At 40.1% G+C, this 25,685-nt stretch overlaps 1 protein-coding gene and 1 long non-coding RNA gene across 4 annotated transcripts in view; one reads left to right on the top strand and one right to left on the bottom strand.

The window, feature by feature from the left end:
- The window catches only part of KCNJ3 (potassium inwardly rectifying channel subfamily J member 3), a 109,042-nt gene that overhangs the window by 12,483 nt on the left and 70,874 nt on the right, over positions 1-25,685 (bottom strand). The gene's annotated exons all lie outside the window — the stretch shown is intronic.
- On the top strand, positions 13,422-17,665 carry LOC310746239. Its single transcript, XR_014540524.1, has 3 exons — positions 13,422-13,548; positions 16,793-16,837; positions 16,967-17,665. It is a non-coding gene; the product is annotated as an uncharacterized lncRNA (long non-coding RNA).

Here is a 25,685-nt window from a genome sequence, read left to right on the forward strand (position 1 = left end):
GTCAACATTTTCCCTTTTTTAAGGGAAATTCCCTTATTCCGAATAGGATTCCTTGCAAGAAAAGGGAAAAGATGACTGCTATGAAAAGGGCATCCAAATTGCCAACATATAAATGATTAAATATAAATTATTGCATTCAATGAGGTAGAACTTTTGGCTTCAGAACAGAAGATCTATGACTATGCACAAGGCTAAAACACAAATGTAATTGCTTTAGCCTCAGCTAAGAGAAGTGCGGCATTTTAATCCCAGGAGCACGAGAATGCCTCAGAAAGGCTGAGTTGCACAACTATTTCAAGCCAGCTTAGTGTATGCTGGTTTGCTACCCCAAGTACTCCCCACATTACAAATACCTACACTTTTTGAACATGCTGGGTTTCTCTGAGTCTGCAGGAACAGTTTAGATTCTGCCATTCTGCTTTTGACTAGCACTGAGTGGACTAGAATGAAATTCATAATGTTTATTGTCCACAGGCTTATTTCTCAATTCTAGTAAAATGAAGCATGAACATGATTCCTTTTCACATGGAAACACATGGCATGATCCCTGTGTATTGTCAGAAATGAGCTGCCATTTGGTGTTACATTATGCTTCCATGGCAGCCATTCTGTGAAATGCCATGTCCCACAGCAACATTTTGTGACGTGTTATGTCCCCATGGCAGCCATTTTGAGAGTGGCACTTGCAGCACTTTCGCAAAAATTCCAAATGTGGCCAGTGGCAGTAAAATGCTGGCGACTGCCCTATCAGATCGTTGTTGCTGTTGTGTTATTTCTTTAAGCTAAAGGAATTGATGCTTTCCCATTCATACCAACCCTTGAATAGGAAGAGAAATGAGTCCCATCTTTGCAGCATGCATTGGTGGTTTGAACTACTAAGGTCAGCAGTATATAATTAGGGCAGTTTGAAAATGTGGTGTTTGGCTCTGACTCATAATGGATTCATTCAGCCAACCCGTTGTCTCCTGCTCCCAACCAAGTTTGCTCATGGTGGTGAAGGGGAAATGGCAGTGGAGATGGCTGGGCAGTCCTTACAGACTGCATCCTGAATGCATGATTCAAGTGTCCTTCACTGCTACAAAAGAAGGGAGTTGCAGTTTTCAATGCCCCCCTGCTTCAATTTATTGAACTGTAAAAAAAGAGCAAATTTCAAGGAGAACTGAGCAGTTTACCCATCACTAGCTGGGGCCAACTTTCAAATTCCAGACAGTATTGTTTGAAAATCATGAAAAACCCTTTCAGAAAATGTTATTTTAAGGAATGTTTACAGAGCACACATGCAACAACTTCCCTTGTAGTAAAACTGGTGCATAGCCCAAAAGGACAGGCAGATGCCACAGTTGCCTTATACCACATGCTGTTTCTGTTATGTCAGCACTTGTCATCCTGTGCAAAATGACATCTATATATAACTTTGTACATTGGGATGCCAAAGTATATTACGTTCTGTTTCCAGTTATGTCTGAGCATGTTCAATATGACCACTGAACGTTGGCTGACTGGTAGAAGGCTGGATTGGAAAGCAAGGGAGAATGTGCTTTTTATTCATCTTGCTTTTTATAGCCCTGTTTTTAACATATAATTATTATTTTTTTACTGACAATCTTAATGTATATTTTATACACTTCGTAAACTGTTTCAAAACGTTATACACAGTTAAATGGGTTACAAATTTTGTTAAATAAAATAAAATAAAATCGTAGGAAGAGTCTGTGGCTGACAGGCTGGAATCCTGAACTGAAACATTCCATTTTGTCATGCTTTTCTGTAGGTCCCACTTGTAAACCATTATAAGGAAATAAAATCTTGAAAATCTCAAGGTACCAATATGACACTGGAGGGAAATTCCTGGCACCGAGTTTACAATATTTTCTGACTGATGTTATATTTAGAAGCAAAGATTATGGTCATTGTTGGATACTGACTTTTATGCTACAGCTCTAAAATGTATTTCAGTTGCTCCCATAAGTAAAAGTGTCTCGAGTATTTTGAACATATATAATTGACATAGTATGTCAAACACGGAATCCATTTACACAGTTCTATGAGAAAACAGCAAGTGTGTGTGTGTGTATATGTATGTATGTATGTATGTATAAATAAAATAATTTTATTATTTATACCCCGCCCATCTGGCCAGGTTTCCCCAGCCACTCTAGGAGGCTCCCAACAGAGGACTAAAAACAGAATTAAAACTTCAAGCACTAAAAGCATCCCTAAACAGTTAAGAGGAGCAATGGAAATGTATTTTATTACTAATAAGAAGGGGGAGAAATATATATGAATACAGTAGTACCTCGGTTTAAGAACTTAATTTGTTCTGGAGGTTCATTTTTAACCTGAAACTGTTCTTAACCTGAAGCACCATTTTAGCTAATGGGGCCTCCTGCTGCCGCCACGCTGCCACCACACGATTTCTGTTCTCATCCTGAAGCAAAGTTCTTAACCCGAGGTACTATTTCTGGGTTAGGGGAGTCTGTAACCTGAAGCATCTGTAACCCGAGGTACCACTGTATTTCTTTTTCATAACTGAATATTGAAATGCATACAGGGTGTTATCCAAACTATGTCAGACTCGGAGCAGACCTATTGAGCAAGATTCTATAAGTCCATTGTTTTCAATGGGTGTGCTCCGAGTATCTAACACTGGATATCACCCATGGTTAAACCAGAATTCTCAGTCTGTGTAGGCTTATGCAAAACCTTAAAAAAATTGAATCTTATGATTTTCAAGGCTCCGGTGTATCCTTTCGGGATTAAAAACAAAAACATGAATGTTGGCATGGTGGTGGTTGCTAATATAAAGTAGATAAGTAATAAGATGAACTCCTTTTGGAATTTACAAACCCTTTCTGTGATATGATAATGAAAAGTCGACAAAGAGAGAGAATGCTTAATAATCAGGAATTAGGCTTTCTCTGCTTCTGCACTTTCGAGAATGATTTAGTATTTGCTATGAAGCAAATACCTTTTCTTTTTAACTCAAAAGAAACAGGAGCACAAAAGCAGGAGAAAATCTTTCCGTTTCTCAACTTATTACACATCCTGTAGACAAATGGACAGTGACAATATCTTGGGTTTTTCATTGGGCAAAAGCACTGGGTTGGGTGCCCTAGGAGAGATATAACTGTAATGAATATGTGCTTCATTTATTGTGGTATTAATTCTTTATTCCTGTTAGATACAGTAAAAAGCATCTTGGCTCCATTCTGGACAGCTAATGCTCCTGTTGGCTTTACTTATCTGTCTGTAAGCAGTGCTGCAAGAGCTGTGAAAATGCAGATTTCCACAGGCTGTCTAAACTAACTATGGCTTCTTACAGAGAAGTCTCTTTTCACCTTTAAGTACCTGTTAGGGAACTGCCATCGGAACTAGAGGAGGAGGCGAGGCTCCACAGCGATGCTGGAGAGGGGCCAAGCAGGGAGAGAGACAGGTCTCCTGTTGGGGAAGAAAATCAGCACAACACCAGGGATAGAGGGGGGCCTATGGGGGAAGCAGAGAGCAGGCTCCGGGACTCTTCACTGGACACCAGCGGGGAGAGCACAGGTCCTCCGCTACCCACGCCCTCCCTGCGCAGAAGACTTCCGCGCAGGGAGAGTAGGAGGAGACTGGGCGTCAAACAACTTTTATGTTGGAAAAGGTTTAAGAAACGCCCACTGACGGATTCTGCCAGCGACTGAACAGCCACGGAGTGGATGGCTGTCCAGCGAGAAATGGTTTAACCAGCCAACCTAGCCCAGAGCGGCGGCAACTTACGCACAAGCAACCCCTAAAGCCATTACAGTACCCTTTAGTACTGAGCCATTGCACCACTCGCTGATAAGCACTTCCTTTTGAGGGTGTTAATCATTTTTATTTTCATAGCCAAGTATACCAAAAGCATCCGGAAGCTCAGGGCAGTGTGGATAAAAATATGACTTCCTTCACATGAGGGCAGCCATTTTCCCCCTCGTGCTATCTCTGGAACTAATGTTACATTATTTCGGTCCCCAGTATATAAATAAGTATCTAAAATGATTAAATTACTTGTTCAGGCCACCTCCCACAGCTATCATTACTGAGTATGTGGACTGACAACAAGAAAGCTGCCATGGAAACTTTTAGACACAAATGCTGGTTGTGCATAGGATTTCAATAGTCCACCAATGGAAAACCTTGAAAAAAACTACATTTTTATGGTATAAGAACTTGTGGACTTTGGCTGTTGTGGAAAAAAAATCACACATAAACTGTGTGTTTTCAGGGGTGGGGGGTGGAAGATCCAGAATGCTTTTATGTAACCTGGTGGGATTTTATTTCCTATGCTTCAGAACTGGATGCCTGACATTCACCACCCATGCCAGCTCAGGAAATATGGATGTCTTCGTTTACATTTGTGTGCCACCATTTCCTTTCCTTATTATTTGTTTGCTTTGTTATGCTACTGTACCTTTTGGTTTGTTAGTAATGATCACTATGTTACAAAGCCAAAAATATACATAAATAATTACAAAAAGAGAGAGGGGTGATTACATAATGCCATTTTACAGAGAGACTTTCAGCCTCATTTTTAAAGTATGTAGCAGGAGTAGTGCTTCTTAGCCTGTCAGAGAGGCTTTTGCCTTTAAGGAAGTTAAATGAAACAAAGAAACAAATACTGAGTTCAAATCTCGGGAACCATGGCCCAATAACATAAATAATCAACACTAATGGTCTGGTTGCACAACATGGCAAGTCAAACTATGGTTTATCAGGACCATGCAAATATGTGGGCTCCTCTTGCTCCACTCCAATACTTTTTACTTCTGTGTTCACCTGTGCTAAGCCAAGGTTTGGTAATAGTGTAATATCTGAGCATGGGCCCATGGTAGCTAAGAATAAACCTTGGCTACATCCCATGGTGCATAACCACGAGTCTGGGTTCAAATGACGTGTTAAGTCAAACCTTGGTTTAGCTCAGTGGAGTGCTGGAGTAAAAAAATACTGGGGAAGAGCAAAGTGGCTGTAAGCTCCTCATTTGCAACGATTTGTGAATACGTCCTGGTACGCCATAGTTTGGTGAATGTGCTCTGCATACCAGGCAAAAGGAAAAAGCAAAGCCTTCTGGCGGTTCCCTCACGGCGAGAAGTGAGGTTGCAGGGAACCAGGCAGAGGGCCTTCTTGGTAGTGGCGCCCACCCCGTGGAACACTCTCCCATCAGATGTCAAGGAAATAAACAAGTATCTGACTTTTAGAAGACATCTGAAGGGAGCCTTGTTTAGGGAAGTTTGTAATGTTTGATGTTTTATCTATCGTGTTTTTAAAATTCTGTTGGGAGCTGCCCAGAGTGGCTGTGGAAACCCAGCCAGATGGGCAGGGTATAAATAAATTGTTGTTGTTGTTGTTGTTGTTGTTATGTGATTTTGCTCTGCTCAAGCTTATCACTGTTTTCAAATTTAGCTCCAAACCTCCAAAAGGAACTTTGTGAAAGCTTAAAAGGCCAAAGCAAGATATTAGTGTTAGATAAACCTATTACCAATATATCTTTACGGATTGAAAAAGTTCAGTTAAAGCTTCTCTTAGGTAATAAATTCAAACAGTGACTTACTACAGTGTTTTTTATATGCTAAATAGTATAATCTGTAATGCAATGTTCAAACTAGGGCTTTGCTGAAGGTTTGCCAGGTTTTTTAACCACTTATTTGCTGGTATCCACTGTCATTGTCTCCCCTCTCTGCAGTTCCAAAGGCAAAATTTTCCCCTTCAAATGACTTCATCTTCTCCCTCCCCCACTGTCATCCCAGCCAAATGAATGAATGGGATGATGTCATGGTGCTATTTCACTGTGGACAAGTGAAGTGAATTAAGAGTGAGGGCAGTTCTTCCTACATCGATTATATGGATGAGCTCAGCCAATCCAATTGCTTTCATTATGCACGGGTGAACGCTTTTGCTCACTTTCCAATGCAATTCCTGAAAAGCTGCCCGAGGGAGGGTGCTGTTTTTTGATGCTGCTGAATACGTTTTGTGAAAAATGGCCCCTTTGAGCTCAGCCCTACTTCTAACTGCCTTGTAATTTTTTTTTGTACACCGAGATTGGAAAGTTACAGTTCTTGAGTTGCGACAACAGTGTTATGCTACGCTGGTGCTCAGCAAAATATTACTTCAGCGAGTTGTAGTTGAGACCTCTCACAAGATAGGAGATGAAAATGTCTCCTGTCATGATCTCATACTTAGGATGCTCACCGAATTGTATTAACACTGAATGCAATTCAAATATTAAATTAACTGCTGCCTTTAGGGAACAACTGCTTGCCATTTTCAGACAGTAATGCTATCTTTACTTGTAAGACAGGTGCTTTCAGCACTCTGCCATTATCTGTGCATCTATAGTTTATTACACAACCGCAGATGGAAGTTAAATGTTAAAAAACCATTTCTCAGTAACTTAATGCGTTTCTTCATTCCTATAAACAAATCATTTTGTTCCAGTTTTGGTTTGCTCTATAAGACGCAGAAAATATAGAGGAGCCTACAGGACCAGCTTCCGTTTGGAGGAAAGAACACTTGAAGACTTGCAAAGTCTTTGTAATCATCAGAGCCACAGCAATCATAAGGACACACAAAGGTAATAAGCCTGGGAGGCCAACTCCAGAACAGCCTCTCTCACGGAGAAAGTGAGAAGGCAGGAAGAGGTGGGAGGGGGTCGCACTCAGAACACTGATAGCTTTCAGTACATTTTGCATCCAACAAGCAAACCCCCTTCTTTTGCTTGCACCCCTCTGCTGCTCTCCTTGCCACTTGCCTATCACTCCCCCTTGCTGCAAAACCTTGCTGCAAGAGTAAGGTAAGGTAAAGGTAAAGGGACCCCTGACCATTAGGTCCAGTCGTGACCGTTTCTGGGCTTGTGGCGCTCATCTCGCTTTACTGTCCGAGGGAGCCGGCGTACAGCTTCCAGGTCATGTGGCCAGCATGACTAAGCCGCTTCTGGCGAACCAAAGCAGCGCATGGAAACGCCGTTTACTTTCCCGCCGGAGCGATACCTATTTGCTTTCAAACTGCTAGGTTGGCAGGAGCAGGGACCGAGCAATGGGAGCCCACCCCATTGTGAGGATTCGAACCGCCGACCTTCTGATCAGCAAGTCCTAGGCTCTGTGGTTTAACCCACAGCGCCACCCACATCCCTGCCACAAGAGTACTGCTTGCTAAAAAGAGCTTTTTTGTCCACTGCACCATTGCGTGTGTGTCTCACCCTCTCTCTTTTCCCCATTAGCTGGCATGGTGGGATTATAATTCATACATTTGGCGCAGAGCATCCTGCATAATCCTATATGCATTTACTCAGGAGTAAAATTCCACAAAGCTAAAAGGGGCTTACTGCTTCCAGGTATGTAAGTTATATGATTGCAGTGCCCTGTACTCATATGTACTATTATTATTATTATTATTATTATTATTATTATTATTATTATTATTTGGGGAGGGCAAAACTTTTTTGCCCTGGGGTGGCAGATGCTATAAATATACCACTGGGCCTTTGGTTGACAAAGTTCCCACACCTGATCTAATCACTAATATACCAACAAAACTGAAGAGAAAATGTTGTTATCTGGAAGCAAGCTCAGATGAGCCAACTGCTGTGTCTCACCCAGCAGGCTTTCCCAGGATCATTCTTGCTTGCCTCTTGGCTGTCTCTAAGCCTGCCCTAGATTAGTAAACCACCCCGGGTCCAGGCTTCAGATCCTTCACATTGCTGACATGGAGCCTTCCAAAGTTGCTCTTCAGCCAACCTACACTCCTCCACTCTCGGTGAAACAGTGCAATGAGCACAACTAACTTAATCAAGATTGGTGTATTTGTGTTCCACTCCCAACATTCTATGTGCTCCAAGACCACCAAGACACAAAGCCCAGCAGGGCAACCTCTGGTTTGCAGAGGTATAAAAAATATATATATGGGGGAAGCAGTCCAACTCAGAGCATGACACTTTTAAGCTCATGGTTGTTGAGCCCCACGTTAAGCAAAAGATTCCAGCATTACAGAGAGTTGGACTAGTTGATCCTTATGATCCCTTCCAACTCTACAATTCTATGATTCTATTAGAAGTGTGCTCAGTGCCCACAAGATGCTGGCTGTTGAATGAAAAGAAAGGGGGGTACCTGAAAACTTGATAGAAGTGGGAATGGAATAGAGTGGCTGGAAAAGAGGGATGGAAGAAGAGACACACATATATATGAAAAGTCTGGAGAGAACCATACATGATTATTTTTATTGGCTATTTCTTGGTTCATACTTACAAGTATTTCCCCAGTGACAGGAATTAGAGCTGTCTATAGAAATCAATAGAGAAATCCCAAGATTTGAAGGGAGTTGAAACTGGGCACTAGTGTGTCCACTCAACTCCTAACCCCCACAAAAAACCTCCCCCAGAACAGCACAATAAGGAATGGGCATCCTCAGGAGGGAATGGAATGTGGTCTGACTATTCGGCCCAAAAAAAGAAAGGAAGGCCAGGGAGGGGGTTTGCCTACATGTGCAGTCTGTAGGCCAACTGTACACGGGCTATGTATATAGACTACTTCAAAAAATCTGGGTGGGAAACTAAATTATTCAAAGACATATGCACACTTCTGAAATCTGCCATGTCTTTTGGAGCGACATCTTCTGCGAGTTGTCTACACCACCTTGTCTCCACTGTGTCAGAGATAGTGTGACAGTTCCTACTGCTTCCCATGACATTAGAGTGATGAGCAAAGGGAGAATGCATGGCCTTAATGGATTAGAACCAATATAATTTTCGCATAGGTTGAGTGAAAATCACCCATTCCACATGCATCTTTTCTGGGTGCAGTGGATGATTGACTGTGGAATATAGATTAATCGGTCTATTCTGTTTGGATGCAGCTGCGATCCTTGTATGAATTTCATAAGGCAAGAGACAGAAGAGTTCTTATTGCTTCTGTAAGAGATCCTGAAAATGTGAAAATACATCAGAGGGTCTTCTAATGGCTTTGAGAAATATGGAGAAAGGAAAGGGGCTATGAAGGGTGATTTGCACTTGTCACTTCATAACTTAGAGGCGTGGAACGGCTATAGCATAAATCATTATGAAACAAATCACTATGGATCATTGCTTCTTATCACCTGAAGCCAAGGCACCAGAATTGGAGCAAAGAGAGGAGGTAATAAGGGACAGAGATCCCTGATGACCCCAGAATGTGATGATTTAGCTGCCTGAATGTGTGAACTTTCCCTAAATATTATGGCAACAAGCACAGAAAATGTCAAGCATATTTTGCTTCCTTTCTTTTTTTTTTTTACGGAAATAGTGCATCACACTGAGAGGAAAAACAAAAGGCTTTGTTCTACTATTTTTATATTTAAATGTTTAGGGCATGGCAGCACACATCATTGTTGTTATGTGGCAAAGTGTGGGATGCATGCTAAAAATTGAATGTTCTTCTGTTTCCTTGGCTCTTTGCAGTACAAACACTTGAAAGCACCTGAATTTTATTATTTATTTATTTTATAGATTATTTATATGCCGCCCATTGCACACCACATGGTGGTTTACAACAAAAGCAAGATAGAAACAATATATAAATACACAAAGCAATGGATCAGAACAACTCATAAGTAGCAATTTATAGCAACAGCGGCTAAATCAATTTATCTATTCAAGTCTCTCCTGCTCCCAGCAGGTATATCTTAAACAAGTCACTTGAAACTATGAAAAGATGGGGCCAAATGCACCTCAGTAGGGGAGGAGTTCTGTATGCAAGGAGCCACCAAAAGAAGTCCCTTCCCTGGGCCCCCACACCACATACTTCATTCTGAGTAGGGGCCAACAAGAATTTAGCAAATGGCTTCAGATGGCAGAGGTGAGCTTTTAAAAAGTTTGAATGGAAGTGAAAGGGATGGAGTGTACCAGATGAGTTCTCCCTCAATGGTGTCCCAGATTTTGGGTTGTTTCCTTTGTCACATAGAACTCAATGGAAGCCACTGAGAATCAAGCTACTATGTCCTATAAAAAAAGGTAAAGGACCCCTGGATGGTTAAGTCCAGTCAAAGGTGATTATGGGGTGCAGTGCTCATCTCGCTTTCAGGTCGAGGGAGCCAGTGTTTGTTCACAGACAGCTTTCTGGGTCGTGACCAGCATGACTAAACTGCTTCTGGCACAAGGGAACACCGTGACAGAAAACAGAGCACACGGAAATGCCGTTTACCTTCTCACCGTAGTGATACCTATTTATCTATTTGCACTGGTGTGTTTTTGAACGGTTTGGTTGGCAGGAGCTGGGACAGAGAAACGGGAGCTCACCCCGTCACACGGATTACCTCCCCCTGTTCATGTGACTGTTGCCATTTTGGCTACATAAGTGACAAGACTTAAAAAGCTGAATTTGAATATTTAGATCACCTCTTTCCTCCAAGAAGCTCATCCTATATCCCCCCTCCAGTTTATCTGCCCAACAAACCTAAAGACTAAAACTGAAAGATAGTGACTGGACCCAGATCACCTGAACGAGTTTCATTGTTGGGTGGAGATTTGAACTTGGGCTGCCACTGTTCTAGTCTGACACGCACGCCACAAAACCACACAGGTAGCTGAGCTGAAGCTCTCTGAATTGCAAACTTGCTTGCAAAAGTTGCTTGCAAAAATATGGTCTCTATTTCTGTTCAGTCCAGTCCTAATTTGAATTCCTACAGAGGAGCCTATATAGCAGTATCTCCAACCTTACTGGAATATATACTACTAATAAACAAATGTAACAAATTGAATATATCCCCAACACAAAAACAGACAAAAGATTGGGATTCCTTTGCTTTCCTTAAATATATCTAGATGCAAAAAAATGCATGCATCCACAATAGCAACATTTAAAATCTAACCATGCAGAGTTCTCATTCCTTACTTGGCTGTTTTTGAATGCTGCAGAGAAAACTGGAGCTTTTGTTTTGTTCCTCAATTTAGATGCTTTGTTTCTGCACCATTACTATAAATACTTTTACTGTGCGTTTAGATTGTGTTGTTCTCCCTGGAACAATTTCATTTTGTGAAAATATAGTCCCTCCTTTTTGGGGGGGGGTGTATTTTCTTCAGTCATTAACTTTGACTCATTATCATAATATGGGATAGTATAGTTAGTAAGACTTAATATTATTATTGTATGCAGCAATGCAAAAATGGAGATCTGTGAAATGTCACATAAATGGTAAGCAGGATCTTTACATTTATGCTCACTCAACAAAGGGGGGTATATTAAATGAATTACAATTGTTTGGTGTTTTGTGTTTTTGAAATACCTGCTTTTAAACGAACGAATGAATGAATGAATGAGGTAAGTGGGGGCGAAGCAGAGATCCCAAGCAATGCAGAGCCATACTGGTGGTTTACTGGGAAGAAACTTCAGTAACGGTCCATCATTATCCCTCTATGTATGCCAGCAATGCCTACAAGGGTAGTCTGTTTCTAGCCCTGAAGGCACAGTATTAAAATACAGTATGTATTCTGAACACCGAAAGTGGAAATTATTATATATGCTGTAGTATGACAATGATGGGACAAACTATGGTCTAAACCACAGAGCCTAGGGCTTGCCGATCAGAAGGTCGGTGGTTCGAATCCCCACGACGGGGTGAGCTCCCGTTGCTCGGTCCCTGCTCCTGCCAACCTAGCAGTTCGAAAGCACGTCAAAGTGCAAGTAGATAAATAGGTACCGCTCCGGCGGGAAAGTAAACGGTGTTTCCGTGCGCTGCTCTGGTTCGCCAGAAGTGGCTTAGTCATGCTGGCCACATGACCCGGAAGCTGTACACCGGCTCCCTCAGCCAGTAAAGGGAGATGAGCACCGCAACCCCAGAGTCGTCTGCGACTGGACCTAACAGTCAGATCCCTTCACCCTTTATGACAATGATATTTGCCTTGTTCATATATGTGAATGTGCATAATAAAGGCTATTTTCACTGAAACAAAGCATACAGCACCATACTAGTGATATAACCAGATACAGGATATTGCTCTAGTGCTGCCATAGATGCACAGACTGGAGTCATGATCCCCATAATGTTGGGTATGTACCGCGTGGCAGCAGAATGCCAAGTAATGATGTGAACAAGAATAATAATAATAATAATATTATAATAATTTATTATTTATACCCTGCCCATCTGGCTGAGTTTCCCCAGCCACTCTGCGCGGCTCCCAATCAAGTGTTAAAACAATACAGCATTAAATATTAAAAATTTCCCTAAACAGGGCTGCCTTCAGATGTCTTTTAAAGATAGGATAGCTGCTTATTTCCTTCACATCTGAAGGGAGGGTGCTCCACAGGGCGGGTGCCACTACCGAGAAGGCCCTCTGTCTGGTTCCCTGTAACCTCACTTCTCGCAATGAGGGAACCGCCAGAAGGCCCTTGGCGCTGGATCTCAGTATCTGGGCTAAACGGTGGGGGTGGAGACACTCCTTCAGGTCTGGAGAATGGCTGGAGAAAGGGCTTGACTCCCACAGGAAGCTCATATTGACAGTGTCTGTGGACAACTGTTTGTCCAGCTAATTCAATTTTGTCAATGCTGACTGACAATCCTAGATTACGATAATGGGTCAAAGTTAATGACTAAAGAAAAAGTACACCAAAAAAAGAGGAGATGCTACAATGAATTTGATCAATATATAGGCTGCCACCACTGTATTTTCACAAAATGAAATGGTTCCAGAGAACAGAATCTGTCGGCCACCATTGTGCCATGCTATCCAACAGCACAGGTCAATATGCTTTATATATCACATCCAGATTTGCCAAAGAAATTATTCTGACTCTTCTAAGAAGCTGCCTTGTGAGTATATTGAGTATGAGATTTGACCAGAGAAGTAAGGAAGAGCTGCTCATATATTCACTGTAGCTACTTCCTTCCAAGCAGCACAATAGATATATCACTGCAGTGTAAGGATGCACTTTCAAGCACATTTCCCTATAAAATATATTTGAAATCAGTTGGCGTTGCTTTCATGTACTCAGCTTTGAAACTGAAGTTATTTAGAATTTATAATAAGAAGGGCTGGAGAAGGGCTGGAGTTAATGTCAAAACAAAATCCATCACGTTTACAAATTTGCAGAGTAAAAACCTGAATTGCAACTAGAGCCAGGAACTTGTATTTGAAGCTGACTGATGTGGCTGTCAATTTTTATTATTAGCATTGTATGCGCTTGTGTGTTGATATAGGTAAGTGAGGAGAATGCTAAGAATAGCACAGAACACGGGCAGCCTCATGAACTGTATAAAATAAGCCACAGTATAAACATGGTGAAATGAATTTAGTTTTTTCATCAGAATGAACACACAACAAGTCTCGATCTTCCAGTGCCAGAAAAATCTTGACTAGTTGCACTAGGTGTCAATCCTACAATTCATGAAATAAAGGCTCAAACAAAAGAATGTGACACACTTAAGAAAACCCAAGATTCCATTTTGTGTAGCCTTGAATAGAACAACTGAGCAGAACATTCTACTAAGCAGCTTTGTTACCTAGTAACAGATATTGTAAAAACACACACACTCATATACTACAACCAGGGAGTAAGGAATTTTAAGGTATAACATGATCTGGAAAACTGTGTGTTTATTATGATAGAAATAACTGAAGTAAATATGAGTACGAGAACAATTAAAATGTCAGCTGGGGAAAATACAAGTCTCCTGCTTTCCCAAGAACACTTGAGTGGATAAATGATAGTCACTGGAAACGGGTATTTAGAACGTGTGCAGTGGCAAGTTAATATTAAAATTCAAGAGAAGAACTGCAGATGTCCAGCAACCCACAGCTTCTTTCTAAAGGCATAATGCAAAGGCAATTATTTTACTATTATCATCTCTTGAAATGACCATAAATCCAACACCTGCAGAAATCCACAAAGCGAGCTCCTAGTCTCTCTCTCTCTCTCTCTCTCTCTCTCTCTCTCTCTCTCTCTCTCTCACACACACACACACACACACACACACACACACACAGAGAGAGAGAGAGAGAGAGAGAGAGAGAGAGAGACAGTGTGCAGTGTTAAGATCTGCACATGATACAGCTTGCTTTTACTGATGCATAAGCTTACTACTCAAATGGGGACAAGTTAAGATGCTGCAATATATATGGAATGTATTATCAAATGAAGTGCACATTGGTCACAATAGAAATAGGACTTCATAAGAATAGCACAATCCTTTTGCCTCTGTCATCCAAAACCTTTATGATGCAACCAACTTCTGCCTTTTTAATACGTTAGTCCCACATTTCCCCCTAGCTAAGAGATTTTGGTTTTTAGCGGTTGTTCTGTTAAAAAGAGAGGGGGGAAATTAAAAGAAATGCTATTCTATTTCCAGTCTTGTGTCATTGTCAGAACTGTGAAAGCTTTAGGCTTTCGGTACTTGTAAGAAAGGATTTCTCTGTAGATTCCACTGAATCACAGCCTCAGCAGTATTTTCTTTTCTTTTTTTAACCTAGCATGCTATTTCTGAAAACGAGTGTACATCTTCAACTATTTTTTTCCTGAAATGGAAAGATGCTATTCAAGGAAAATGTCTTCTTTTTAAAAAATGAAATAAAAAGTTTTCTTTTTAAAAAATGAAATAAAATAGTGTTTTGAAATGAGGGGCAGTCTGATGATTTGTACAAAAAGTTTGAAGTCAGTACTGAACTGCACCTCAATTTGACTGCCAGTTTTATTTGTCATAAAAGTGAAGGTTAAGCCCACTATTAATAGTTCAACATCAGCTTATTTCCACCAGAATTCAGTCACTTCTATCAGACAATGCTAAAAACAGGAACAAAAGTTTTCCGAGGCAGATTTTGCCTAGTGGGTACCATACTACTGAAGGGGTGGGAAGAGGGACTCTCAAATCTAAACGCTAGGGTACTAATATGATATGCTTGCCTCCAATCGCATCGGGTTTCTGTTGGGCAGTGATAGGTAGGCAAATGGACATTTAGATGCTTCTCAGAAGGTGTTCACCATGTGCTTTCACTCATGCACATGGAGGGAACATAACCCCCACATAAGTGGGGTGATGCCTATATATATGGTTGAAGGCTGGCTGGTTGAAATCCCACAAGTTAAATACAAAGCCCACACTAGGAAATGGCCTTGCTCAGGAAGCAAGGCAGAGAGCTTAAAAGCTACTTTTCACAGTGGATTTCCCTAGAAGGGCAAAGAAGAACACAAGGGCACAGTGCCCATTTTTTTTGGGCTCTCTAGCTCTCCTACTCTATCACAACACAACTCTCTCTAGTTGAAGATCCCAGCTCTGGGGCCACCTGGAGGACTCGTGGGAAAGTGGCTACTGCTGCTGCGCTACTCCACATATCAGCTGTTAGGCAGCGAGGCGGAACAGCTTAAACAAAGCCCTGCTGCACCTCTGCCCTCACTGACATCCTCTTTGGGTTCTGGGGAGGGTCTCCTTGTGAGCCACAATGATTCTCCAGCTTTCCCCCTCCATTTCCTGATATGATTCTATTTATTTATTTCCCAGTGCCGCCTGTATACGCGGTCACATTTAAGTGGGGGGGGGGATGCGTGTAGTTGAAATAATGCAAGTTAAATGTACATAGGATATGATTGTACTGTACTTGAAGAGAATGCTTGTGGGGGATAAACCAACCAACCAACAAACAAACAAACCCTGATAAGATTTTGAGCTGAATATTTGTGCATCCCTCATAAGCCTGTTATTGCTCTGGTCAGCTGTGTTACTTAGGGCTGAATTAAAAATCTGGCAACTACCATTTCTCAGAGTAATTCAGCTCGGAGATTGCAAAGGAAAGGTAGCATATGAGGGAAGAGGGCACCAAAGCCCTTGCTCTCTGAATATATAAGGCTGCAAATCCCAGGGACAATTCAAAATAGCATTTGCTCAGAAGCCTTATATTTGTGTGCTTGCACAACTACGTATTTGATCCGCTCCCAAATCACAACAAAAGTATAAACAGACAATTTCAAATTAGCTCTCTACCATGCAAGGAAGTTTACAAAGCATTAAAAAACAAATAGCCTTTGTGGCTATCATTGAATTAAGCATACTTTTCAGATCAAGGTCTATTTCAGATTGGAAACACTTTGCTGATTTAGCTTGGAATAGTGTCCAGTCACCTTCCACTACAGAAAAGCCAAATTTGCATTAACTTTTGGTGCAAAACAACTGGATTTTTTGGGGTTTTTTGAAGAGTTTTTGGTTTAAAAAAAATACTGTTTCAGTCCACACAATACTTAGTGGAACATTATGTCCAGGCATAGTGGAAACTAGCAATCACTCTGTCAGAAGGGAGAAATTAGAAGTTAAAAATACTGTGCACTGAAAACAGAACATTTTAATTCTAGTGATAACAGTTCTCATCAACACCAACAAATAAAGATCTTGGCAGTTTTGAAGTAATCCAGTGAGTCTCTTTTTGAAGTCAACCTGTGTTTTATGGAAATGTAACTTTTCCACTGATACTTTGACTGTGTCCTGTCAAAGTTACATGGATAACCCTCTACATAAATATATTTTTGTATTTTTGCAAAACAGTCCCCTCCGAATGTTTGGACATCTGAGAAGTTTGTATTTGCATTTTGGCAACATTAAAATGAACAAAAATACTTGTAATAGTGAGCATTCTTCCTACACTCAGATTTCAGTATCAGGCTTCCATGTGTGTTCACTTACATACTTGATAAGCAGAGACCAATGATAGTTACTGTAGTTACCATCTTTAAGAAAATGTACTTTAAAGTTTGCCTGGCAATAGCAGAGACTGCAAACACCTTCCACTGCCTGAGAAGATTATGACATTACTGTTTACCTTCCCCAGCTACTGATTTGCAGCCTGACAAAATCCTGCCAGACCCTTCATAAGGTGAGCAATCTGCCACGGCTGAATACTTGATCAATCTTCCCACGGTTTCAGTTTTCAGTTAGCTTTAAACTACTTCTTAATGAAAACTATAATAGCTAGAACAATGACTCTTTTTGTCTTCTTCTATAGATATTAACTTGGCAACTATTGACAGCGCACTGGATCCTGACATTTAGAAGAAATCCCCTCTCTCCAAGCACGTCAACCATTTGCTCATGATTCACATTAGTCTTAATATGAGGCTACAAATGTGCTTTTGAGGTGACTGAAAAAGCTATGCATCAGATAGATCTAATACTTTTCTGTTAAGCACATTTGTGTTCTGCAAACCTGCAGGAATCAATGTGGTGCATGCCAGGTGTTGTGACCTAGAACTTCCATCATTCCTGGCAACTGGCCACACCTCTGAGGCTGACTGGAGTCCACAATACCTGGGGGGGGGGGAGACACCACATTGACTATCCCTGTTGTAAACTGTCATGGATAGAATGATGCTGTAATTGTTCCACATAGTCACTGGTGCTTGTACTTTACTAGCCTAGAGAATATAAACAGAAACACAACTAAGAGGTATCCTGTATACATAAAGAAGATATAAAAGGGCCCCAAACTGCTATTTTTTTAACAATTGCTAATTGGGCAGAAACTTAGAGTTTCCCCCCATGAATATGTCTTCTTGCATGAATTGTTCGAAAGAATACAAGTATGTCTTAATATATTACTGATATTTAATAAAGTATACCACCTTAAATATGAGAATCTTCTCCTTTACATACAGTAGGTTTTTATTACTGTAATTACTGTTGTGACTGACATAATATTTGAATATGATTTGCCTTCAAGTGAGTCAAGTTTACAAGGAAATAAGTTGAATTCACATAATGGAGTAAATAATTAGATGAATAATTTGATGAATCAGTAACACTATGACAGAACTATTAGGAAATGAAACCTACAATTATGAGTATTGCTTTTTGAATCAAGCCCTGCTTATTATTCAAAGGATAAAAATACTTATTTTGCGTTTTCTGTGGTAGGACTTGAATGTGGATATATGTTGAATGAAGAATCGAATAAAACCAATTGGTTATAAACAAAATTCACCTACCTACCTACATATTTTAATCTGGAGAAAGGGAAAAGATTCCTGCCCTGCAAGGGGTTGGACTAGATGATCCTCAGGGTTCCTCCCAACTCTGATTCTGTACCCGATAGTATGTTGACAAATTTCTTTCTTCAGTTGCAACCCCCATAGACACTTCTTCATGGGATTATATGGATGACTGAACATTCCCCTTTGGTGATTCATTGAACTTAACGTTCAACCACGATTGAAGGCCATTTATGCATGCGAACATACACTAAGAGTGAACTTACTTGGCTATTATTGCAGAGATCATAGCACTAAAAGTTAAAAGATAAGTATGTTCACAATGACCCCAATTTTAATGTCAACTTTCTGCATTCTTCCAATGGATTTTTCCATTTATTGATTTTTTAAAATTATATTGGTTGAAGTGCTGGCTCAATGCGCCTAAATCTTCACTAGCTCCTAATCATTTATTAATAAATTATAACTACTTCTTCTTCTGAGAAGTCTGCAAAAAAAAGCCCATTTGCACAGTAACTTCTCCTTCATGCAATGGGACTTTCCTTTCCTCTCCTCCTCTATGCAGTCTCTCCCATAGCCCCAAAGGGGTCATGAGGGTTTCAGTCCTCACAATAAAATATTTGAGGAGGCCGGGCTTCCACAAAGTTGTTTGGAATTCCCATTCAAATGGTGTGTGTGCACTCCATCATGTGGGGTGGGGCTTACCTGGGCCCCCACAATATTTCATTCAAGTTGGCACCCCTGCTGCTCTAGACTGTTGGAGGTCCCTTCAGAGTAGATTGGGGGCATGAAAGGCTGCAAGAGGGAGCAGAGGAAGAAGTCCCACTGTCTACGTTGGTGTGACACTAGATATTATTCTTAGTCTACATTGCAAGCTGTGATTTTGAAGGCAGAATGATGTGCCTGTCAATATCTTTTTGATTTTTTTTTCCTGCTGAAAAATAAGAATACTGAAAACTGGTGTGCAAAGCCAACATTCACCTCAAATAATTCCCAGTGTGAGATCTGTTTTGTGATTGAACTAGCAATTAAAATGCAGCTGGAATGCAAAAAAAGAGAGCATCTGAGCATACGGTAGATGCATTTAGTTGTAAATGAAGCACACAACAGAAATCACTGGCTCAAAATGTATTTGTTTTGATTACCTACCTGCCTTATACCGGGGCTTCATTGATTAAAGATTACCATATGTCTTTACAAGAGTTGGTCTTCCTAGGAGGAAATCATGCAAGGTTTCTGATTTATTTTTTTGCCCAAGATGCCCAGAATCATTAATAGCCAAGTAAGCATTTGAACCTCAGTCTCCAACCCAAATGCGATATTCTCTTTACTCTGTAAACTACACTGGCTGAAATTCTTAAATAAGCAGTATTTTTGTGTACACTGAGAACTCTCGTAGGTATAACTGGACGCAATTAATGTCATGTTTCCACCAAGCATACTGGTGGCCTTTGCAGCCTTGAATTTCTTTACCTTCAGTTTCCCTCTTCTTCAAGTCTCCTAAAAATGGTACTTTTTTTAAAAAAAAAGCCCACCTAAGATCTCATTTGTTCCTGGTGGAGTTTTTCGAGGTGGCACCCAGATTGTGAAATTCAGCCCAGGAAACCTTGTTTTGCAGCATTAGCTAAGAATTGTGCTTTTTAAGCCTGTCTTATACAGTGGTACATCTAGTTATGAGCTTAATTTGTCCTTAACCTGAAATTGTTCTTAACTAGAGGCATGCTTTCACTAATGGGGCCTCTCACAATTTCCGTTCTCATCCTGGGGCAAAGTTCTCAACTCGAGGTAACTCTTCCAGGTTAGCAGAGTTTGTAACCTGAAGCATTTGTAACCTGAGGCATTTGTAACTTGAGATACCACTGGTATAGACAAATTTACTGTTTTGTGTATTGCTCTTCATACTGATCCTTGCACTTTAATTTTTATTTTGTTTTATTGTTAAATTATTTTAGTTGCCTTGAAGGCCTCCGTTAAATAGGGCAAAAATGTGGTGAATATACATAATAAAGCTCTTTCCTATTTATTATAAATTGTTGTGATAATATGCAATATAAGGACAAAATTTAATCTTAATATCAACCTTACTGAAAAGCCTTGGGATAAATCGAACTGAAATATAAAGGCAAAATGACAAAGGATTTAAGGGTACCCTTCAGTATTAATTAAGCAAACATCAATAGCTTTAATGTTTGTAAGAGCCATAAAGCAAGACAGAGAAACCTTTCAGGACAGAGAAACCTTTCGGGATGTAATTAGTACAATTTTTGCTACCTTTAGTGGACTATAACCATAAAAAGCAGAGCAATATTTACCATTACTCTTATGTTGTCAGTTTGAAACAACAATAAGATGAATCAGAATTAAGTGTTCAACGGTGCCCTAAGAAAATATTTCCAAAGTCATTATGGGGTTATTGCTTATTACTGTACACTGCAGTGGGCTTTAAGGGAAGGCAGCAGGAGAATGCAAGGAAATAAAGTGAATGCAAAGGTACCATTTTCAAGAAAAGCTAGGAATTCACACACACACAGCTTTTTTCTAAATCACCATTTTATAGTTCAAATCAGAGGAAATACGGTAAATGGACAAAAGTACAAAGATTCACAAAATGTTTAGGGGTATGTGTACCCCTGCATCCCCCCAGAAAGAAGCACTGTATGTATATATATACACATAGATATATAGATACAGATATATATACATATACACACATACATACACACACACACATGTGCAAGGTATTTATTAAGATGGATAGATACAAAGAGGACTGAGCTCTGGCATCTTTAAGAGCTGTACAGAAGAGAGAATTTCATCAGGTGTAGCTTACATGGGTACCCTAGTACTCATCAGCCTTCTACTTTTACAGTGGTACCTTGGTTTACGAACTTAATCCATTCCGGAAGTCCGTTCTTAAACCGAAACCGTTCTTAAACCGAGGCGTGCTTTCCCTAATGAGGCCTCCCGCCGCCGGTGCCCTTCCACCATTCGGCTTCTGTTCACAGACCGAAGTAAAGTTCACAAACTGGGACACTACTTCCGGTTTTGAGAAGTTCGTAAACTGAATCGTTCGTAAACAGGGCTGTTCTTAAACAGAGGTACCACTGTATATTAACAGACAATGAAGGGTGCAGAAGGTCTTTATGATAGAATGGAGAGGTGACACCAAGAAATAAGAAATTCCAGTGGCCAGCAAAGTATCTACCTATGTACCATTTCACTTCTATGGCATGAATTCTATAGTGTGAATGACACTATGTGCTTTTCCTACTTTGTGAATTGCAAGTTTTTATGGAAAATATCATCAGTAGGTTTGCGTAGGTGTAATATTCCCAACGTGCTAACCATGATTAGACTGGCAATATGACATGTATTTGCATGCTCCCTAACTTCTCAGACAAGTTAAATCTTCATGGCCCAAGCTATGCTCAGTGCTAAGTAAGAATGCTCTGTAACTAGATTTTGAAACCAGTGTTTAAATGGATAACCAAACATTAGTTATGAAGAAAGCCAGGGTTTTCTTTAGTCAGTGGTGAGGTGGGCATAACTATCACCATGTTTAAATCAAGTGACAGAAAAGGAAATTCAAGCAGGAGACAAGAAGAAAAATGAAAGGAATATATATACATTCCTTTAGTTATTTTGTAAACCAAGCATCTGCTTAATATTAAAGAGCATACTATCATACACACCTAGTCATATGATACAGATAAAACAAAGGAACACTTTAGTTCCCTAAGGACATAATTTATTTCAATGGTTTAATTCAAGCAAAAGCCTACTGTTTTCTTTAAAAATAAGCAATGGTATCACATGCATTCTGAACATTGAATTCCTACATTGAAAATACTCCTTGTATTTTCACAGGCTGCATTATTTTTACAAGGAGATGTAGATGTTGCACATATTTAACATGCATGCCAACATTTTCAGACTTCTTGTTATAAGTTTCAATGTCATAAGGCACCAATCTTAATTGAGTTTTGGGGTCAGTTGAAGACCTTTTTTGTCAAGTATGCACAGACTTTAAAATCTAACCTTTGGGGAGTGTGTGTTTTACTGTACTGATATTTTCACATTACTGTGTTTTAATATATACTGTTTAACACATCTACCTTTAAATATATTTTGTTTTAATTTACAGTCGTACCTTGGTTTTTGAACAGCTTAGTTCTTGAACGTTTGGGCTCCCAAACGTCGCCACCCCAGAAGTGACTGTTCTGGTTTGCGAACTATTTTTGGAAGCCGAACATCTGACGGGGCTTCTGATTGGCTGCAGGAGCTTCGTGAACGGAACGGATTCCGTTCGACTTCCAAGGTATGACTGTATATTGTAAACAAACTTGGAATTTGATAATGAAAGGGTTATATCTAAAAATAAATACTCTTAATTGAGTCTCCCATTCCAAATGACTTAAGCATTTCTCTCTTACATGCACATACACAAAATGAAAACCATCCCGGCGATGGTTTGAATCATGGGTAGGCAAACTAAGGCCCGGGGGCCGGATGCGCCCAATCACCTTCTAAATCCGGCCCATGGATGGTCCAGGAATCAGCATGTTTTTACATGAGTAGAATGTGTCCTTTTATTTAAAATGCATCTCTGGGTTATTTGAGGGGACTGCCTGGTGTTTTTACATGAGCAGAATGTGTGCTTTTATTTAAAATGCATCTCTGGGTTATTTGTGGGGCATAGGAATTCGTTCATTTCCCCCCCAAAATATAGTCTGGCCCCCCACAAGGTGTGAGGGACAGTGGACCGGCCCCCTGCTGAAAAAGTTTGCTGACCCCTGGTTTGAATGGCTCTTAGCTCTTTAATGAAACCTTATTTCCTCAGCTGAATTAACACATTTAGATAAGAATGTATCATAACTTCCTACTGCTGTGGTAGGAGTAACAGGTCCTGATGGCATTTAGCTAAAAGTTCGTCTCTGCTAACAAAAATATATAACTTCTTCCTAAGATCAGCCTTGGTACCTGAGAACTGGAAAGTGGCCAAGACAGCATCAATTTTTGCAAAGGGATTCTGGGGGGATCCTGGAAACTACAGCCTTGTTGGGCTTAATGCTTGTTCTGGGAAAGCTGGTGGAATCCATTGACAAATTAGGAAACATATAGAGGAACAAGTCTTGCTGACCCAACATGGCTTCTTTAAGAATAAGCCCTATCTCACTATCTTATTCTTTGAGTGTGTCAACAAGCATATAGATAGCAGTGATTCAGTTGACACTGTGTACTTTCAAAAAGCTTGGGGTTGATAATCCATTAAGATCTGGAGGTGACAACGTTTGCTACCCCTGATATAGGTGATGTAACATGACACAACTTATGAAGTCAGAAATGAATCACTTTTTAAACAAGTATGTGTAAGAAGTCAAAATATTTACAGTAAAAGTACAAATTAAGACACTACGATCTCTCAGACTCTTGACCCACTGACAATTAACAATAATTTCTTACCTTACAAAAAAAAAAAAACACCTTGAGACTGGCAACATGATAAATTAAAAATATCAAATGAAATCCCAAATGAACTTAAAAACTCTCTCTGACAGCTGGAAACACCACTTGATATGGCACACAAGAAATTCTTATCTGTTCCATGTTGAATTAATTCACTAACATGCTACAACTGCAAAGCCTCCACAGAGATTTTATGTAACAGTCACATTGCCAGTACTGTGCATGTTTTTCAAAGAACAAAACAGTAATGTGGGTGTTAATATGGCTGAGTTTTAAATAGCTATTAGTTAAGTAACTACAGCATCAAAATAACTTGGATGAAGAGAAATTTCGCAATCTACCATGCCAAATTGGCTTTTATCACCCCCCCCCCAAAGGAAGCGCATTAATCAGTCTTCAGTGACTACCAGTACTCAAGGTCATGCAATGAAACCGAGTGTTGGAAGACAGACAAAAGGAAGTACTTCTGCATACACCACACAGTTCAGCCACTGAATTTGTTCACTGGTTTGGTTGACTTTAAAAGATGGTTAGACAGGTTCAGGGAGGATAATGCCATCAATGGCTCTTTGCCATGATGGCTATATTATACCTCCACTCTCGGATGCATTAGGCCTATGGATGCCAGTAACATGGTCCTGTTTTTCTTCCATTTGGAGCCCTCTTCACATGTATGACACCAGGGCTAGGAGCACAGGAAGCTGTGTAATCCTGGACCATTTGCCCATCTAGTTCAGCGCTGTCTAGATGACTGATGGTGGCTTTTCAGGGTTTCAGGTAGGGGACACACCTGGCCCTACCTGAAGATGCCATGGATTGAACCTGGGAGCTTCTGTATGTGAGTAGATGCTCTATCACTAAGCTGTGGCCCTCTGCAAATAATACCTATAAGGATTGTCCTGTATTTTTAGTATTTCAGCATCAGACAATTGCTGTAGTGCAATTTTTTTTAGAATCATGGGCCAAACTTTGTCAGTGAGATTAAGTGCACAATACTAAACCCAGCTACTGAGATGTATTTCCCATTGAACTCAATAGGACTTCTGAGTGTACCCGCTTTGTTTTTTGCTACACATCAGCTTACTGTTGGGCACTCCTAATTTTGACTTGTTACACTCAGGGGCACCACTGAACTCGGAGCTAAATATCAGGTTTCCCTCTGTCCCAGTTGTATCCCAGACTGTTCCCTGTTTACTTTGCCTCATATCATCAAATAGTAGTGATTTAAAAACAAGTCTGTTTTTATCTTCTCATCTGCATAGCCCTCCTAGATTCTGGCACAGAGATATACACAAATAGATATATTTAATAAGGGCTTGGACATTTCCATTCAACATTATATTTAATTTTCCCCACATTTGCTAAGTGAAAAGTAATTCACCTACTGATCAGAATTTTAGCCACCATTTTGTGATTGTTTTGTAATATTGGCAACATCATAATGATCAAGTGTTACTGTTACAACAAAGAGAACAGGCTGATTGTTTGGGCCTGTATTTTTTCCCCAACCCAAGTATTTTAGAGATGCCACATCAAAAAGCCTTTGCAATTCCTTTTATCACATTTACAGTACAATCCTATACATGTCCACTCAAAGAAAATAAAACATAAAACACAGATTTAATCTAAAGTAAGCAGACAGACAACTGCAGCTGTAACTGATTAATTATTGCTGTCCTTTCTCAGTATTTTCTTATTTTTTTGTAAAAATTCATGACTATTTACCCCCACTGCTTTAGGACCGGTTAACTCTAAAATCTAATCGCCTCAACTGCTGGATGCACATCTGTAACTAGTTTATTCCATTACCCAAATGCTATTAATTATTCTGTTTGACTTTTCTGATGTTCTCAGGTTGAAATGCTCAGCACTAATGAGGCATTTACTCTCAATTAGAAAGCTCCTTCAGAATGTAGCTTTAATTCCAGAGAGTTTCACAGATGAATTAATTAGTGCCTACATTCAGGCACTTTTCTTGGAATGTGTTGACAATGTTTCTGAGCACAGACCTCACACTGATAACCACAACCCTTATTGTGCTCCATATCAATGCTTTTGTTTTATCTTGGATGAGGAACAAATTTTGTGGCTTAAGCAATAAATCACATCTCCTGGAGCACATTTTTGGTAAGTGCAATAGAAAGCTGTGTTTTAAAAATAATTAACAAGGTAAGGAAAAGCTTATGTAATGATTCAACAGACCATGAAGCACTGGATTTCCAGGGCATATTCAACTTGCATTTATGTTATATAAAGCAAAGAACTGCAAAG

This window comes from Podarcis filfolensis, assembly GCF_964270895.1.
Source record: "Podarcis filfolensis genome assembly, chromosome: 1".
In the NCBI taxonomy this organism is placed as follows: domain Eukaryota; kingdom Metazoa; phylum Chordata; class Lepidosauria; order Squamata; family Lacertidae; genus Podarcis; species Podarcis filfolensis.